Genomic DNA, 18592 nt, shown 5'->3' with positions numbered 1-18592 from the left:
CCTCTCTCCCCCCACCCCGTTCCTCCCTCTCCCTCTCTCCTCTCTCCCCCCCCACTCTCTCCCCTCTCCCCCAACTCTCTCTCCCCCTCTCACTCCCTGTTCTGCTCTCTCTCCTCTTCCCTCCCTCTCTTCCTCTGCCCCTCCCTCCCAGTCTCCCTATCCCCTGTAGCCCCCTCCACCTCTCTCCCCCTCTTCCTCTCTCTGACAGTCGCAGAGAGCAGGAACTCTCCCCAGAGCTGCTTTGTAATTAGTCAGTTTTATTTTTAAATTCACATCCGGCAGTTTCACAGCTGACAAGTGCTGGGAGCAGGAACAGCGGCTTTCGAACTCAGGGCAAGTTCAGGATTTTCCAGCAGGTTCCAATTTTTTTAAAAGCCGTGAATTTTTTTAAAGTTGGACTTGTCTGCAAAGAAGAAGCCTATGGGAAATTTCTCATTCCTGAAATTACCAGTCGCGGACCTCAAAATTATCGTGGACACTGGTGTCCGTGTACTGACACCTTGCTGACCCCTGGTAGTAGGCGTGCCCCATTCCCCATTCCTTCAACTCACATAAGCAACTGCACCGGCTGGATTGATGGCCCTTCCTGATCCTTCTACACTGAAAATGACCCAAACTTTCTAGGATGTGCCCAAAAAACAGAACTACAGAAAAATCTATCCAATCATATATCTTCCATGCCCGCCATTCTACCCAATCATGGCCCATTGTAATATCCCACTAATATTGTTCATAAATATTGTTTAGTACTATACCCTTTTATTGTCATAACAACAGGATCCAGACTGAGGATGGGGATTTAAAAAATATATAATGGAAAAAATCCTACCTGAATTCATATTGACAAATTATCTTTTCTTGCCTTTCCAGGTGTCAGGTGAGGTGTGTTTTACAGCACGGTAAAGGCTGATGCCACATATTGCTCTTCCCCCTCTCCATTTTACATTGGTAGCATGTTTTTCATTACTTATCCCTCCCCTACATTTCTGGGTGTTGATCCATGTATCTCCCCCTCCATATATTTTCCATTTGTCTTTCATGATGCTTGTGAGAAAGCCTATCTCCCTCCTTCCCTTTCCTACCTCATTCAAATATACTTCTAGTGCCACAGTGGAAAGCTGTTGGCTTATATTTTGGGTAGTTTTCTCACCAATCACTGCAAAATCCCTGTGAACAAGAGAACTTCCAAGTTTTCACTGTTTCCCAGTTATGTTGGCTATTTATTAAACACGATAACCTAACCAAAATATATGTAACCCATTCATAAGGAGTCCATCCAGGTATTCAATTCCCCTTAGCTTCATACGGTACTGCTTTCCTGAAACCAGTAACAATCGTTGAATATATCAAACAGATGTACACATTTCAAGGGGTTTGTCATGTGGATGTCCACATGGTAAGCAGCACCTTAAAGAGATGCTACAGCATCAACAGCAAGACCTCAGAAAGGATTTGCTTGCTTTTCAGGAACAATTAAAGAATAGTAGGGAAAGTCAGCTCTGAAATTTCAGTTAAAAGGACATCCATTTATCTTAGCAGGAACATGCATAAGACAGCAGATGAGTTGCTTTCTTCATTTTTACATTTTTTGAAGCAGATCTGATCAAGGAAATAACATGATTGTATCACTGATCAATTCATTGCACCTTCCTTGATATACTAAATCTGGTGAATTGCCTTTTAAGCCAGAAAAGAATGCCACTTGAACCGTGAGGAGAATATTGCAGACAATCACTGTCACGGTAATGATTTCCACTTTTAAAAAATGGAAACAAGATGAATAAATTTTTTAACCTGGGGCTGTTGAGACACTAAGAGCGCTACCTCTGCTCCTAATGTAATGTTCCATTTTATAATCAGTCCATAGCTAATATTGCACTGAGGTTATCCTAGCATGGCCAATATCAATGACAGTAATTCTGTAGAAACATCATCCAGTATCTGAGAATACTTAGAAGGATTTATGAGTTATGAAGAGTGCATTGATAATACTGAGCAACATTCAGTCCAATTTACTGTTCAAGGATCCCTAGTAACAAAGCTCATTGATCTCACAGCAAGAATTTGGTAAGTTTGTTAAGATTAGGAGGCGTATTCATTTCTGACCCAAGGGATTTCATTAGAAGGAAGACATGGGTTTCCAGAACCTGCTTCTGCAGCTCCTTGCTTATTCAGTACAATGCATAATGCATAATCAAAATCTGCAACATAAAAGATATATCAGGATTACATCCATAAATGCAGTCTTGTTCAGCCTCATTTGCAGCAAATTTCTCTTCTTTTAAATTGAAAAAATTTAAGTTACAGAAACAGCATTAATGAATGATGATGTTCATTCCATTTCTTCAACTTGTTAGAATTTGTTGGCATTCTTTGAATCTCCAGGTACAAATAAAGGATCATTTTGGGGCAGAGAAGCGGAACACACACTGGTTTGAGTAAAGAAGTCTGCTAAAATGTCACCTGAGGGTTATCAAAATAATCAGGATTTTTTTTTGCAGCTAAAGATTTATGAAACTGCTGACAGGAGGTTTCATCAATCAAATATAAAATTACAACTGTTCAATTGACAGGGACAAACTAAAAGTAATGGCTTGCTGGCACTAGTGTAGGTATAGGCTGGTACAATTAAGAAAGTAATTTACATTAGCTGATGTATGAATTAGACCGTTTTGATGATTACTGGTGCAATCACCTTTTGTCAGCATAAGCAGTTTATTGTTACAGATATATTTTCTGCTTTCGGTTCTTGAAACGTTAATATCCCCACTTTTGGGGATTACTAGCCTCAATGTGAAATTCCATGTTCTTCCCAGGGACAATCTTTCACCTTGGCATTCATGCTTATGGCAAAAATTTGGCCAATTTTGACAATGCCACTTACAAACTTTACAAATATATGTTTCAGTTCATTGCAGCATCAGAAATTCTGGTGCAACTGTTTCTCAGTCAGACATAAGGAAAGCTCATTTCTCCTATCAAACCTATGACCAAATCTGCAGTACAATCCTGAGAGTAGTAGTATTATGTCTGGCTCAGCGAGAGTTGACATCACCAAAGTGGTTACTAGGACTGTCTTAGGTCTTCTTAGGTCACAAATAGGGTCAGGAAGAATTTTACTGACTTGTGTAAAAGTAAGTCAATAAACAAAGGTTCAAAAGGCAGGCATGAATTGTGAGACCATCAACCGAAAGCCACTTGTAATACAAGTAATAATCAGTCTTCACAATATGTACCATTATGGAGTGACAGTAGAAACTAATATGCAAGTAAACAACAAATGCTGGCCTTGCCAGCAACACCCACATCCCATGAAAGAATTTTTAAAAAACTACATGTACAGACTACACCATAGACTGAAAACTCAGCTTGGTAGTTATTGTACATGCATTTTTGTAGAGAAAGCACAGAAAAAACAATAAAGGCTAATGACTTTATGGAAATGCAGAGGTTTTTTAAGAGGGTCAGATATCTATCATTTATATTCTGTGTTTGAAATTATGTAAGTGAATTGGTATGCCCTATGCATGATTTGGCACAGCAAAGCATAAATGAGACATTCTCAGATACAAAAAAATGCCATCCCTAATTCTCATACAGATAAGCAATTACATCTGAGGCTATCCTTTGCACCATTTGTTAAAACAGAACATTTTGCTCATTCTAGACTAGACGACAAGTCAGATTGTTACCAGATTAGGATGGTTCAGGAAGGCTTTCCCAGTTAAATTTATTGGTTGTGTGATTCTTCCAGGAATAAGTATTCCCCAAAATAGGAGCATGTACTCTGATTGGCAGGATGTGACAAGTGATGTGCCCTACAGATTTGAACTTTTCAGCATATATATCAATGACTTGGATGAAGGAATAGGGAGTTGTCTATCCAAGGTTGCAAATGAGACCAAGTTAGGAAGGACGATGGGAGCAGAAAGTTGTAAAGGGACATAGACAGATTAAGTGAGTGGCAAAACTGTGGCAGATGGAGTTCAATGTGGAGATCCAAAAATTACAAATTGGAAGGTTTCTAACTACTGAGAGCTTAGAGAGTTCTGGGTGATCTACTTGATATGTATTGTTATGACCGACCACCCCTGTCAAAGCCCCCAATCAAAATATACGATTCTGATTGTGATGGGACTAACGCACTGTTAATTCAATCCCGTCACTCCACAGATCGGCTAACGTATCATTTAAAACTTTACAAATTAAAGAAAGACCCAGCCAAATTGTACCATCTATTAACCCCTGAATGAGACTAACCAAACCAGGTGTCTTTAAATCAACAAATTAACTCTTTAATTAGAAGAACTAAATTCTTAAACATTATGAAGATATAAACAACATTTAAAATAGAAAAAATTAGAGTCCTTGCAAATTTACAGTCCAATGTTGCTTGAAGTCCTTACAGAATGTTGCTTGAAGTCCTCACAGTGTCCTTCTCCAGCGAATTTCAACAATTAACGACTTGCAAACACTTTCAACAGAATCAATCTGACTTCAGAGTTTCTGAGGGATGAAAGATTATCACAGTCTAACTTCCCTTTCTCCAATTTAAATTACCAGAGATCTCTGTTTTGGCTTGTTTTTAGAAATTTGAGAGATAATAATTAAACAGACTAAAATCCTTCAGTTTAAATGGATGCGAGCACTTTCTTCTGGTGCCAACACAAGCCTTGTCTGTATGTCTCTGTCTGTGTGTTCTGTTAGAACAAACTGTCTTCAACTAAAAACTGAATTGTAACAGATGTATCACATGAGACTCACTCCCAGTGGCTCTATCTATGGTAACGCGAATGCATCCTTTGAATTGCAGTCTCCAAATGGCTGTTTCCAACGGCAACTGAAAATGCACCTTTCTATAACTCCTGAGGCTTGCTGATTCTTAAAGCAATACTGATCCTTTGCAAGCCTTAAAGGCAAACTGCATATTCTTGGAAAAAAAACTGCAGGACCATGACTGCTGCTGCTGAACCCTCCTCTACTACGTCTGCTGTAAATCCTGGACCACCCCCTTCTACTACGACTGCTTCTGTTGGAACCTGCTCTACTACTGCTGCGACTCCTGAACATCCCTGTGCCCCCGCACCAGGACTGCAGACCGACCGGATGGAGCGGGAGCCACAGTAGGTGGCCCCCACGGTTTAGCGATGCCTCCCTGGAGATACTTCTCCAGGCTGCAAGAGAAAGGCAGGAAGTCCTCTTTCCAAGGGATGGCAAGAAGAAATCCTGCTGCCTGACCAAGCAAGCTCGGATGGAAATCATGAAGGAGGTCAACAGCCAAGGGGTCACCCCTTGGAACTGGGTCCAGTACCACAAGAGGGTCAATGACCTCCTTCACTCCGCCAAGGTGAGTCTTCCATACCCATCTCCTCTTTGCGGCTTGAATGCGGCTACTTGGGAGGGTGTGACCACAGGGACAGTGGCAAGGGGGTGAGGTATTACAACATCCTGTCAGATGTATGGCTGTATCTTGGCAACAGGCTGCCTTCTTTCAGAGCTCACCCCCATTATGTCTTCTGAGAGCAGATGTGGGGAGAAGCCATTTAGGACACCTCAGCAGGGGATGAGGGACTGCCACTAGCATAAGCGTTCTGTTGTTCTTCGTACAAAGTCTAACTGTGTATGCTGTAACGCCTGGACCCCCTTTGTGTGTAAACTATTTAATGTCAGATTACTCCAATCAAAAGCCAAGATCAGCCCGACTTCTGTCATTGAGCTCCAATAGGCTAATGATGCTGCAGTAAGTGCTGTGTCAAAAACGGATCTTCAGATAATCGTCAACATATTTACTGAGGCATATGAGGAGGTGGGACTTAGACTTAACATTCAGAAGACCAAAGTCCTCCATCAGCAAGCTCCAAATGCACACACCCCAGCCCCATTGATTAGGATTTGTGATGAGTGCCTGGAAAATGTGGAACATTTCCAGTAGTTTGGAAGTTATCTTTCACAGAAGGCTGACATTGACGAAGAAATCGAGCATCGCCTGAAATCTGCTGGTGCAGCCTTTGGCCACCTGAGGAAATGAGTGTTTGAAGATCGCTACATCAAAATGGAAACCAGCTCATTGTCTACCATATGGTCATGATCTCTACCTTACAGTATGGGGCTGAAACATTGACAACGTACAGGATGTACCTCAAAGCACTAGCATCATATCATCAATGCTGCCTGTGGAAGATCATGCATATCAAGTGGGAGGGCAGGTACACCAACATCAGTGTCCTCTCACAAGCAGGCACCACAAGCATCGAGGCTATGATCATCCGCCATCAGCTTCGTTGGGTTAGTCATGTAGTTTGGATGTCAGATACCAAGCTTACAAAGCAGGTCTTCTTCTCCCAGCTCAGTCAGGGCAGACGCACCAGAGGAGGACAGAAGAAGCTCTTCAAGGATGTGCTGAAAGACAACATGAAGAAATGCAACATTGACATCAACCCCTGAGAAACCATCGCTCTGGACTGAACCAGATGGAGGCAGAGTCTGAGGGAAGGATCCCAGCATTTTGAGACCCAATGATGCTAAAATAAAGAGAAAAGGCGACAGCGGCGAAAAGAACAAGCCATGAACCAAACTAATAATACACAACCAGACATCACACATGACAACAAATGTCCTATATGCCGTAAAGTCTGTAGATCCCAGATCGGCCTCATCAGCCATCTTCAGACTCATGGAAGACAATCATCCTTGCCTACGAGGGATAGCCATAATAACTGCGTCCCCCTTTCCGCTTGAAGGAGAAACGGGCGCATACCACCAGGGAAACATCGAGGACTGGCGGTGGGATCTCTGATGTGTGTCCTCTGACATCGGCAGAGGCGTCATCTCTGGAGCTAGCAGGAGCCCAGGGCAGCCGTGCAATCACAGACAGTGAGACTGGAGTGTCTGCACAAGAGACTGAGGAGACATTGTGTCCATGTGCCTTCTACCACACTTCTGGAGATCCACATTATGCATGGTTGGCATGATGAGATCTGGACAATCTAACTGATAAATGTTTGTGTTTTCTCATGCAGGTCATGGCACTTTGGAGGTGAGTGCAGCTGCTGGGGCAGGGTGCCTGCCATTGACCTCTGAGGAGGAGGAGAAACAGTCAGAGGATGCACCATCACATCATTCCCCTGCACCCTCCATCAGCACAGATACTTTCACGTTGGTGGATATGTATTCGGGCTTACATTTCAGGGTCACAAGCTTCAGAGAGCACTGCACATGCCCCCGTGCAGCTGACGGAGGTTGTGACAGCTGAGGCTACTGACAGTTGGAGGACTGTGGGTAGTCAGGCCCATTTTGAGTCCCCGGCTGATTGTGAGCCTCTGGTGTTGACAGCACAGAACATGTTGGAGTTGCAGAGAGAAGTAAGGGAACATCTGGCGGAGCTGCCAGAGGCAATGCGCAGCCACGAGCAGACGATGGAGGACTCCATCTATGTCACGAGTGCTGCCATGTCTCAGGTACGTGAGTGCATGGCTTCCTCCATCGAGAGATTGGCGACTCCCATGGACAGCCAGATTCCACAGATGCGGGCAGGCCTGCTCACCATCGCTTTGGCCATGAGCTCAAAGCAGCAGTGGCAAGATGAGAGAGGAATGAGGCACTTGGAGTCTTCTGCAGGTCCTCGTCCACCTATGGTCAGCAGGAAGGTTCAAGAGAACCTTGAAAGGGGAGAGGCTCCACATCTGGGGACTCCCCTCTGGGCACTGTGTGAGGACAGTGGCTCCTTAGACCCTCCATCAGTGACCCCAGCTCCAGTAGTCGCGACGACTGAAGAGGCTCCTGCACCTCTGCAGGAACCCCTCAGCCAGTCGGGGCCCTTCAGACCAAGGGACAACCCAATCAGTAGTCTGCCTCCACCTCAGCTGCCAGCGCAGGGATTGTACCACTTAGACACACACAAAACCGTCTGAAGAAGAGCACCTAGACGCACTTGGGACTTCAGGGGTGTATTAATTGTGGGCTTTGCATTGGTTCCTGCAATTGTGGCAACAAACAGAGGTCAGATTCATGGCTGTAAATGGCTCATGCTTTCATTACTGACCTGTTAGATGCAACCTTCACCCTTCAATGGGCTGCCAGCATTTGGTCAGCATCCCAGATGTGTCAGAGTGCATGGTGAAGTTGGGCACTAGGCACTGGAGTGAGATAGGAAGGAGGCAACAGGCGGAATACAGTGAGGTGAGTCTTTATTAAAGGCCATCATGGTGGCAGGAACAGATATGTATGAGATTGTGTTGTGCCTACCTTGCTCATCTCTCAATGGTCCTGGTCTCCGGTGCAAGGGAAACAAGATCTAGTGCTGTCTGCCCAGAAGCCTCATCCTCCACATCTTCATCAGATGAGGACTGGCGATCAATCATGTCCTCTTCATGCAAGACCTCCCCCCTCTGCTATGCTAGATTGTGCAGAGCAAGCAGACCACCACAATACCTGAGATCCTTGCTGGAGCACACTGCAGGGTTCCACCAGATCGATCGAGGCACCGGATCTCATCTTCAGCAGCACGATGGCCTGCTCGATAGTCACTCGGGCAGACCCGTGGCAGGTTGTTGTATCTTCTCTCTGCTGCAGTGTGAGCATTCCTCACAGGCAGTGTAGCCGCGTCTTCAATGAGTAGCCCGAGAATCCATTCCTGAAGACGGGGTGTGGGGCTAAAAAGCTGGGACTGTCGAAATATGTAGGCACTATGGCTGTTCCCAGGAAGTGGGCACACACCTGCAGGATGTGCTTCCATTGGTGATAGACTAGTTGTACATTGAGCGAATGGAAGCCCTTCCTGTTGATGAAGGCCGCTGGTTGCTCCTTGGGAGCTTTGATGGCCACATGTATGCAGTTGATGACACCTTGCACCTGGCAGAATCCAGAGATGGCTCTGAAGCCATTGGCCCTCTCCGCCTGACTGTCAGGGCCAGTCCGGAATGCACATAGTTGGCGGCCCTCTTGAACAAGGTATTGATCACCTCCTCAAAGCAGCGGTGGGCTGCTGCCACATATGTCGATAGTGGATCCCGGGAAAGAGCCAAACGCAATAAAATTGAGTGCCACGGCGATCTTCAGCGCCACAGGCATTGGGTGTCCACCGAATTCCACAGGTCGCAGCTCGTCCTGCAGCATGGCGCATAAGTTAGTGATGACATCCCTGGAGAGCCGCAGTCTTCGCTGGCACTGCCACTCGGACATTTGGAGGTAGCTAAGGCAAGTCCAATATACCCTCTGGTGTGGATAGGCCCTTTTTGGCATGGCCAACTAGCACCGTTCTCCTACTGGAGCTTCATGGGCACTCCCTTCCACTGAGCCACTGCTGTGCAGCTTGGGGATCCACAAAGACGGGTGTATGAGACCAATGCCAGCTGATTTTTACCCCTCCCGAGCACATTCCTTGCAGAGATGACCTTGCCTTGGGCCCTTCCCATTACTACTCCCCTCAGAATACATGCTAATCCCCCTCTGTGCCCACCCTTTTGGACAGCCCAGCAGCCGAGAGTGCACCCACCAGATGCTTGCACGCGACCCTGTGCCCACCTGATCCTTGCAGCCAAGAGTGAGCCCACCGACCCTTGTATCGAAGAGTGAGCCTGTCCCAACCTTGCATTCAAGACTCTGCCCACCCAACCCTTGCACCCAACACTGCGCCCGCCTGACCCTTGCACCAGACACTGAATCCCCCTGACACTGCGCCCACCAGACCCTTGCACCCAAGAGTGAGACCACCCACCCTTTGCACCCAGGACTGCACCCACCCGACCCTTGCACTCGACAGTGAGTCCATCAGTGCCCAGAGCCCAGCACCGCAGGCCAAAAATGGCCTCCTCTCCCCCCCCATCTTCCCTTATCTACTGCTCCCCCAGGCTGCCTTCCTGTGGTGTCACTGAGGCCTTGCCTCAGTGCTGACACCATTAAATGGCTGGGGATCTGCAGGCAAGTGATCCCTGTGCAATGTTGACTAAATCTGACCCCCACCCCCATAAAATTGGCTTCAATTTATTACAAATGCATTCACTATTTCAAATTGCAGTCCCACCACGTTGTGGCAGCAATGCTACCTTGGAGCTTTCTTGCCACTGACAAAATCCGGAACAGACGTCACAATATTGGGTTTCCAGGCGAGCGTGTCCACCCTGATTTTTTGACCCCCACCCCTCCATGCTTGCTGCTGCTGGCCAGATAAAATCCAGCTCAATGTTGCACATAAATATATTTTTTCACAAATTGGAGTTCTGCACAGAGAGCAGAGCAATGCACATTGTAGTTAAGTAAATGCTGTCACTAATTAAAAGATCATATCGTCTGTTCTGTAAACATCAAGAGATAGCAGCACATTCTAAAGCTGATAAGTTGCTGGTAACATGTAGACCAACAGTGGATAAGCAGATAGGAGGAACGTGATTTCAGCCAATATAAGACAAACGCCCCAGTACAGCCATTAGAGAACTGAAAACATGAGACAGCCATCAATGTGGTCTCAACAGTTGGTGTGATGTTTGAGTTGGCCAAAGGTGTGTTTGATTAGCCTTGCTGTACTGCAGCTGAACCCTGATGTGTAGATCATGTAGAGATGTCTTGATCCATAGTTGCAAAGCACAGGTCATATCTTCTTGCTGCTAGCTACTGACTTTCCCTTCGCTTGAGAGAGCCCGATAATGTTGGACTGTTTAAGGCTGCATAAATCATGGCTACTCATGAGGATGCAAACATTAACATACATTATCCTAAGCTGGAGTCACATATCATCTGCACAGTCAGGGAGTGAAAGCTTTCTCAATCTTTATGCGCCATGGCATGGTTGCACATTGCTCAAAAAGTAACATGGACACCATCAATTATTCTGAGAATTCTAGGGCCGAGGTTCTCAACCAGGGGTCCACAAGAAGGTTTCAAGAGATATGCATACCACCCAACAGCTTCTCCCAATATCATCAATCTCTCCCTCGGATCAGCTCAGCTCTTACTGACTGCTGATTGGCAGCCATCACTGTCCTGTCTGCACTTTATCAGTCATATGATCCACCGGACCTCTCCTACCTCTCTCTCATGAATTCATTTACAAAGTTCAACATTAAAACTAAACTGCCGACAATATTTTTAGTACATTTTTTACTGTTTAGATCCTATAATAAAATGTCACTTTATGATCATGTGATGCTTGATTTAATACCATTGTCTTCCAATGCTTCCCACAACCTTGTGCTTCTGGATGGCACAAGCCATCCAGAATTTGAATTATCGGCGTGCATGGGGATAGAAGTTTCAAATGAGTGACAGCTCTAGGTATCAGAGACAGTGGGGACTCTGACTGTTAATGCTCCGATGAATACAGAACTGCTTCTTCTGCGCACTGGAAATATTGTTCCCGTTTAATACAACTTACATATGCGAAGCTGGATATTCAGCAATGACATCAATGAAAACAAAGTACTGAGCCAGATGAACATTGACCATGAGATACGCATGTGCTTGTTGAAGATACTTCCATGTGTTGAAAGAACTGTAGCTTAGCACCATCAACAAGTTTCACATTAAATAAAAGAAAAATAATAATGAATGTTTATTTGTATGACTAATTTTTATACATAAAAACTACTCCTGCTCGGTCCTCTATTTCTTGCAACATTGTAGAATACCACATATTGTATTTATAATGCTCACCAGCACCCTTACTTATCTTAGAGATACAACAGCTCTCGCTCAGGTAGGAAAGAATGCGCATCAGCACGGAATTAACTGCAGGGAACTGAATCACATTAGTCACCTTTAAGAGCCATTAACAGCCCTTGTAATTAACAAAATTGAGCAGTAATCAGTAAAATAATACCAAAACATTAGTGCTAATAAATTCCTTTTTCACAGAACAAACAAAACTGGAATGGCGCTAAAATTATCAGCTTCCCTCACCCCCCCCCATATCAGCTTTTAACGCCAACCTCTATGGGTGCTCGGGAATGAAGTGTTACTGAGGTTTATTTTCCACCTTTTTAAAAAAACTGACAGTTTTTAAGAGCACTATAATTTAAATTTTCAATTTTACAATAGAACAATTATCTACAATGAAATAAAGAACTTACATGATCTCAGTTAGTGAAGTTTTTTTGAAGCATAGTCGCTGTTGTAATGTAGGAAATGCAGCGGCTAATTTGCACACAATTCGGTCCCACAAAATGCAAAGAAATAAATGGCCAAATAATCTGTTTTTTGGTACTGTTGATTGTGGATAAATGTTGGCCAAAACACCAAGAGAACTCCCAGCTCTTATTCAAATAATGCTATGAGATCTTTTACACCCACCTGAGAAAAATGAGGCAAGAAGACAACTGGCAAAAAGAAAAAATTATATCCAATCCAGCTGTTACTGTGATTGGAGAGTATAGAATGAGGGGACATAAGTAATGCAAGATGTTTAGGACAAAGCAGGATTTTTTTAAATAAAAGAGTATCATGAGGCTGTGAACTGCACTATCAGAGTTAGTAACTGAAGCAGAGAACATTATCAGCCTTAAAAAACAGGTGGTTGAAGGAAAGCGGAATAAAGAGATATTGGAACATGGCAGACACATAGGATAAATATTGGCCCTGACACTGGAAGAACTCCTTTGGTCTTCTTCTAATAGTACCATGAAATCTTTTACATCTACTTGAGAGGGAACAGGGGCTTAGGTTTAATGTTTCATCTGAAGTACAGCACCTCCGATAGCGCAGCACTCCCTAGATCAAGTTTCGGATGCAGGGCTTCAACCCCTGACCTTCTGACCCATAGGGGAGTGCCAACACTGAGCCAAGGCTGAAATGTTGTAATTTCTAGCTGTAATTCCAAGTGGTCATTTCTCTGCAGTTCTCAAAAGTTGAGTACCTATCTTGATCAAGCCATCAAGAGATGCTGGCAAGAAGAGGAGAATTGCTTATCCAAGGAGAAGAATAAATCGGAAAAATACTCTCTCCACACTCTGCAAACTAGTTCCAGGTGTAAACATCAGAAGCCTGGGTGCAAGTTGCCTGTCTGTCCTCAGGGCTGTGAAATGTGTGGTCCATTGAGGAGATGTAAAGCCAGCAAGCAAAGTACAAAAAAGGCAGTCACCAGTCCCATTTTTAATACAAAAAACACAAGCAGTAATTTCATGCACCATTACATTTACATGCATCTGTTTACTCAGCTGGACACCCTTATTACATTCCAACATCAACTGTTTGGTATGGCAGTTTATTAGCTTTCTACAAGCAGTGGCATATGAGCAGAGATGAAGAGCTCAGCCACGAAGAGAGAGAGTCAAGACACATAGGACCAGCATATGTTGCTCTTGCAAAGGTGACTAGAGCCTGGCTTAAGAGAAGTACTGGCAGGGGTCTGCGAGTAAATCAATTAGTTTGGTTGGGTAAAGCTGTGTGATACCATGTGGAGGCCCAAGGGGACTGGGCACCACAAAAATAAGAGCTAGAATACGTGTACATTTTGGATAGAGAAAGAAAGACTTGCATTTATATTGCACTTTTCACAACCTCAGGACGTCCCAAAGAGCTTTACAGCCAATGAAGGACTTTTTAAAATGTAGTCACTGAATCATCTGAAATGCTGTCCCAATGGAAACAGCTCATCCTAGTGACACAGCTTGTACAATTACTCCTGTTATTTTCAAGACTTTTGGCAGAATTTTCACAGAAATGTTTCCTTTTTTGTAAGGTGCAGTTATACTTGAAATCTGTGCCATTTCTTGCTTTTCTCTTTATTTCCTGATCATATCAAAGTCCAAAATTTTCTTATAAAACTTAGCTCTCTAATTTCACCCCTCTCCCGGTGCCACCATCTCCTGAAGGCACTGGGTTGGATTTTGCTATCAGCAAAAAAATACCGCCAACTATTCAATACATTTACAATTGCCCACAGACCTATATGGTTTTTCATTGGAACTTGCTCTGATTAGTAAGCCATTTTGGCACAGCATCATCTACTGGGGATCTGGGACCTGTGTGACTAAGGCAAGCAGCTGTGTATTTCCTTAACCAATCAGATTGAAGAATCCTTACTAAGCCAAGCAGAGTCTGAAACAGGAAGTGCAAGTGATAATCTTTAATTCACGTACAAAAAGTGAAATAAAGAGAAGGAAAGAAAGGTGGGATTAAGTGATAGAGATAAAAGAGACAAAGAAAAAGCTAAACAAAAAATCACTTTTTAAATTTCTAACAATAATTAAAAGTTGAAGGAATAAGACTGTCAAATTTCATTTTCAATGTCAGAGAGGTTGTTTGGCAGTAATTAAAACTTATCATGCTGGTAAAAATGTACTTATATTGTGCAAGCCCTAACTTTCTCTGTGATGTTTAGTGATATCTATCACATAAGTACAGCAACTTCATGCCATTGCACGTGTCTCAATACCAAGTCTGTTGGCGAGATACTATTATAGTGTAGCTTCTGGAGAAGCAGAGCAACTCGACAGCAACCTCCTGATTTCTGCTTTTTAACTGCGCATCTGTGGTTGCTAGAAGTTCCTGCCTCATTTACATTTTAATAACGGTGAGCACTGATGGCCTCACATTATTTCTATTGCAAAATCCAAGCCAATTATTCATTTATACTCAAGTGCATTGGGGCGCTGCCTGTTATCTTGTTCTGCTGCCATTGTTCACTTATAAGTATAAATAACACGTGTGGACAGGGATTCCAGCCATGGGAATTTTATCATTGTTAGAAATCCACATATATGAACTCTCCGAAAGACATCATTGGATTGCGATCAGGATTGGGAACCCTGCCTGATCTTGTCCCTTCACCAGTTCAGGAACACTGAAGTTATTTGCAGTGACTCTCCCTATTCCAATTAAGACAGCCAACTCAACATAGACTAGGAAGTCAACCCAGAACTCCTTGATGTGCATGGATCAATTTCACACTATAAACATCTAATAAATGAGCCACCATGTTATCTTTTAAATTAAATCAAATTACTCTTTATAGCAGCAGGAGGAGGACATTCAACTTCTCAAGCGTGTTCCACCATTCAATTAAGTCATGGCTGATCTGTACCTCAACTCCATTTACCTGCCATCATTCTATATCCTTTGATACCTTTATTAGCCTATCAAAAATCTAGCTTGCCAATTTAAGTTGACCCAACATACACACCTTTTTTGGTAAGAGAGTTCCAGATTTTCATTACCCCTTGTGTGAAAAAGTACTTCCTGATTTCACTTCTAAATGGTCCAGCTCTAATTTTAAGATTATGCCCCCTTGTTCTGGACTCCAACATCAGAGGAAATAGAATCTCTGCAGCTACCTTATCGAATCCCTCGATTAGATCACCCCTCAACCTTATAAACACAAGAGACTATCAGACAAGTCTATGCAATCCGTCCTTAATGCCATACAAGTAAGACATGCGATGAATAATAAATTAGCTTGATACTGAAAATTACCATTAGTATGCTCTAACTGGATCCATCATCGCATCATTAATAGTGCCCTGTAGTAGAATATAATAAAACTGAAATCTTCATTTTTATTCAGCTTTCCAGGTTTTGGCTGATCCATCGCTTGACATATTTCTCTTTCAAGTGTATCTACATTTTTTCAGATTTTGGCTCTGAAATTCCCACTGGTACTCAACACACGATCCTTTGATTCCTTCACTGCATAACTATGATACCATATTTCCTCCTTTTTTTCAAATAATGTACTCAGGGAATAAAAATCTGCCGCTCCTGCATTTCAAAATTCTTGCTCATTAATCAGGTTTGTTTAAAAAAAAGTTCCTCTACTGTTTAAAAATCAAATTCAATTATTCAGACAAGAAGACACTACAAGTGGTTCATTCTCCATGCAATTTTCTATATTTTAATCAACATTTTTGACTGAAACTTCTCTGTCTCAAACATATCCATAACACCCTCCTTATTCAAAAGGATAGTGCAGCCTCCAGTCATCTCAATGGAAACTATTAACCCACTCCTTGGTTGATCAACATCTCCAGTCACTTTTCTGCTCACAATTTAAACTTTGATTTTTAACCACATCCTATAGGAAAATTGCAAATTACTCCAAGGTCAATAGACTTTATTGCAGTACAAAATGGACTTTATCAATTGCCCAGGATATTCCCCTTAAAGAATTCATTTGGACAAAAAGGAGCAAAATATTCTATTATACAATTTGTTCTGGTTCTGCTATAAGTCATTCAACACAGTTTCTAAGTTGCTAAAATGGAAAACATAAATTTGAAAGCTGCTTGACTACAAGTACTGACAGCTTTCATTTAAAAATAATGTGGTAGAGTTTCCACTTTGGACACAATCGGTGATCCAGGTGCAAATTGCACTCAAAATTGTGCCCATTTTGAGAGTGCTTTTTTCTGCTCAGTTTCCTCACAAACCCATTTGCATATCACCAAATAGAAAATGTGCTGTGAATCCCTGCAATCGTGCAGCGCCTTAAAAAAATTTTGCTTTCAAAAAAAAATTCCTTGATATTCTTGAAAGTGTTAGCTTGATGAAGTTTGATACAGCTGAAAATGGATTAATCACAAAAACTAAGCATTTTTAATTAGTGTCAATCCACCACCTGTGAATAACCCAATTTTAAATTACTGAAAATAACTTTTGCGTCATAACATAAAATATAAAAGAGTAGCAGTAGGCCATTCAGCCCCTCAAGCCTGCTCTTCCATTTAATAAAATCATGGTTAATCTTCTACTTTAGCTACACCTTTCCACATTATTCCTGTATCCCTTAATTTCGCTAGAATCCAAAAATCTGTCAATCACTGACTTGAATATACTCAATGACTGAAGATCCACAGCTCGCTGCAGAAGAGAATTCTAAAGGTTCACAACACTGAGTGAAGACATTTCTCATCTCAGTCCTAAATTGCTGACCCCTTATTCTAAGACTGTGATCCCTAGTTCTAGGATACCCAGCCAGAAGAAACTTCCTCTATCAGCCCATCAAGGAGAACAGCTTTCATTCTTCTAAATCCGAGAGAATAGAGGTCTAGTCTACTCAATCTCTCGTCATAGGACAATCTCATCCTTCCAGGAGTCAGTCCAGTGAACCTTCACTGCACTCCCTCTAAGACAAGAATATCCTTCCTTAGAATCAAAGAATCGTTGCAGCACAGAAGAACGACTTTCGGCCCATCATTTCTGCACCTGCTTTCCGAAAGAGCAATTCACCTAGCACCATTCCTATGCCTTCTCCCTGTAACCCTGTACATTCTTCCTTTTCAATAACAGTCTAATTCATTTTTGAATTCCTCAGTTGAACCTGCCTGTACCTCACTCTCAGGCGGTGCATTCCAGACCTTAACCACGCTGCATGAAAAAGTTTTTTCTCATGTCGCTTTTGCTTCTTTTGTCAATTACTTTAAGTCTGTGTCCTCCTGTTCTTGATCCTTTCACGAGTAGGAACAGTTTTTCTCTAACTACTCTGTCCACATCCCTTATGATTTTGAATACCTCTATCAAATCACTTCTCAGCCTTCTCTTCTCTAAGGAAAACAGTCCCAACTGCTCCAATCTATCTTCATAACTGAAGTTTCTCATCACTGGAACCATTCTTGTGAATCTTTTCTGTACTGTCTCCAATGCTTTTACATCTGTCCTAAAGTGCAGTGCTCAGAACTGGACGCAATACTCCAGCTGAGGCCGAACCAGTATAATATATAAGTTCAACATAACTGACTTGCTCTTGTACTCTATGCCACTATTAATAAAGCATAGGATACGGTATGCTTTATTAACCATTCTCTCAAACTGTCCTACCACTTTCAATGCACATATACACCCAGGTCTCTCTGCTCCTGCACCCCCTTTAGAGTTGTACCCTTTATTTTCTATTGTCTCTCCATGTTCTTCCCACCAAAATGAATCACTTCACATTTCCCCACATTGAACTTCATCTGCCACTTGTTAACCCATTCCACCAACTTGTCGAGATCCTTTTTAAGTTCTACACTATCCTCCTCACAGTTCACAATGTTTCCAAGTTTCATATTTTGAAATTGTGCCCTGCACACCAAGTTCTAGGTCATTAATATATATCAGGAAGAGCAAGGTGAGGAGACTAAAACTGTACTCCAGATGTGCTCTCAAGAAGACCTTATACACGTATGGAAGTCTTCTTGACTCTTGAACTCCAATCCCATTGTAATAAATACCAAATTCCATTTATTTTCCTAATTGCTTGCTGTATCTGCATGTTAACTTTCTGTGATTCATGTACAAGGACATCGAAATCCCTCTAAATACCATCTTTTCACACTTATTCACCATTCAAAAATATTCTGTTTTTCTACTTTTCTTACCAAAGTAGATAGCTTCACATTTCCCCACATTATATTCCCTTGTCACATTCTTGCCCACTCATTTAACCTGTCTAAATCTTTTTGTAACCTCTTCACAGCCTACTTTCCCACCTAACTTTGTATCATCAGCAAAACTTGGATGCATTTAACTCGATTTTAAGAAATAAACAGAATATTGTGTCTGCGGTGTGTACTACCTACAAAATGAACTGCAGCAACTTGCCAAGGCTTCTTGCAAAGCACCTCCCAAACATGCACTTAGAAGGGCAAGGGCAGCAGGTACAAGGGAACACCATCACCTGCAATTT

The sequence above is a fragment of the Heterodontus francisci genome, chromosome 30, assembly GCF_036365525.1.
Source record: "Heterodontus francisci isolate sHetFra1 chromosome 30, sHetFra1.hap1, whole genome shotgun sequence".
NCBI classification, from domain to species: Eukaryota; Metazoa; Chordata; class Chondrichthyes; order Heterodontiformes; family Heterodontidae; genus Heterodontus; species Heterodontus francisci.
The sequence above is the reverse complement of the archived record's forward strand: the minus strand, read 5'-3'. Positions refer to the sequence as shown.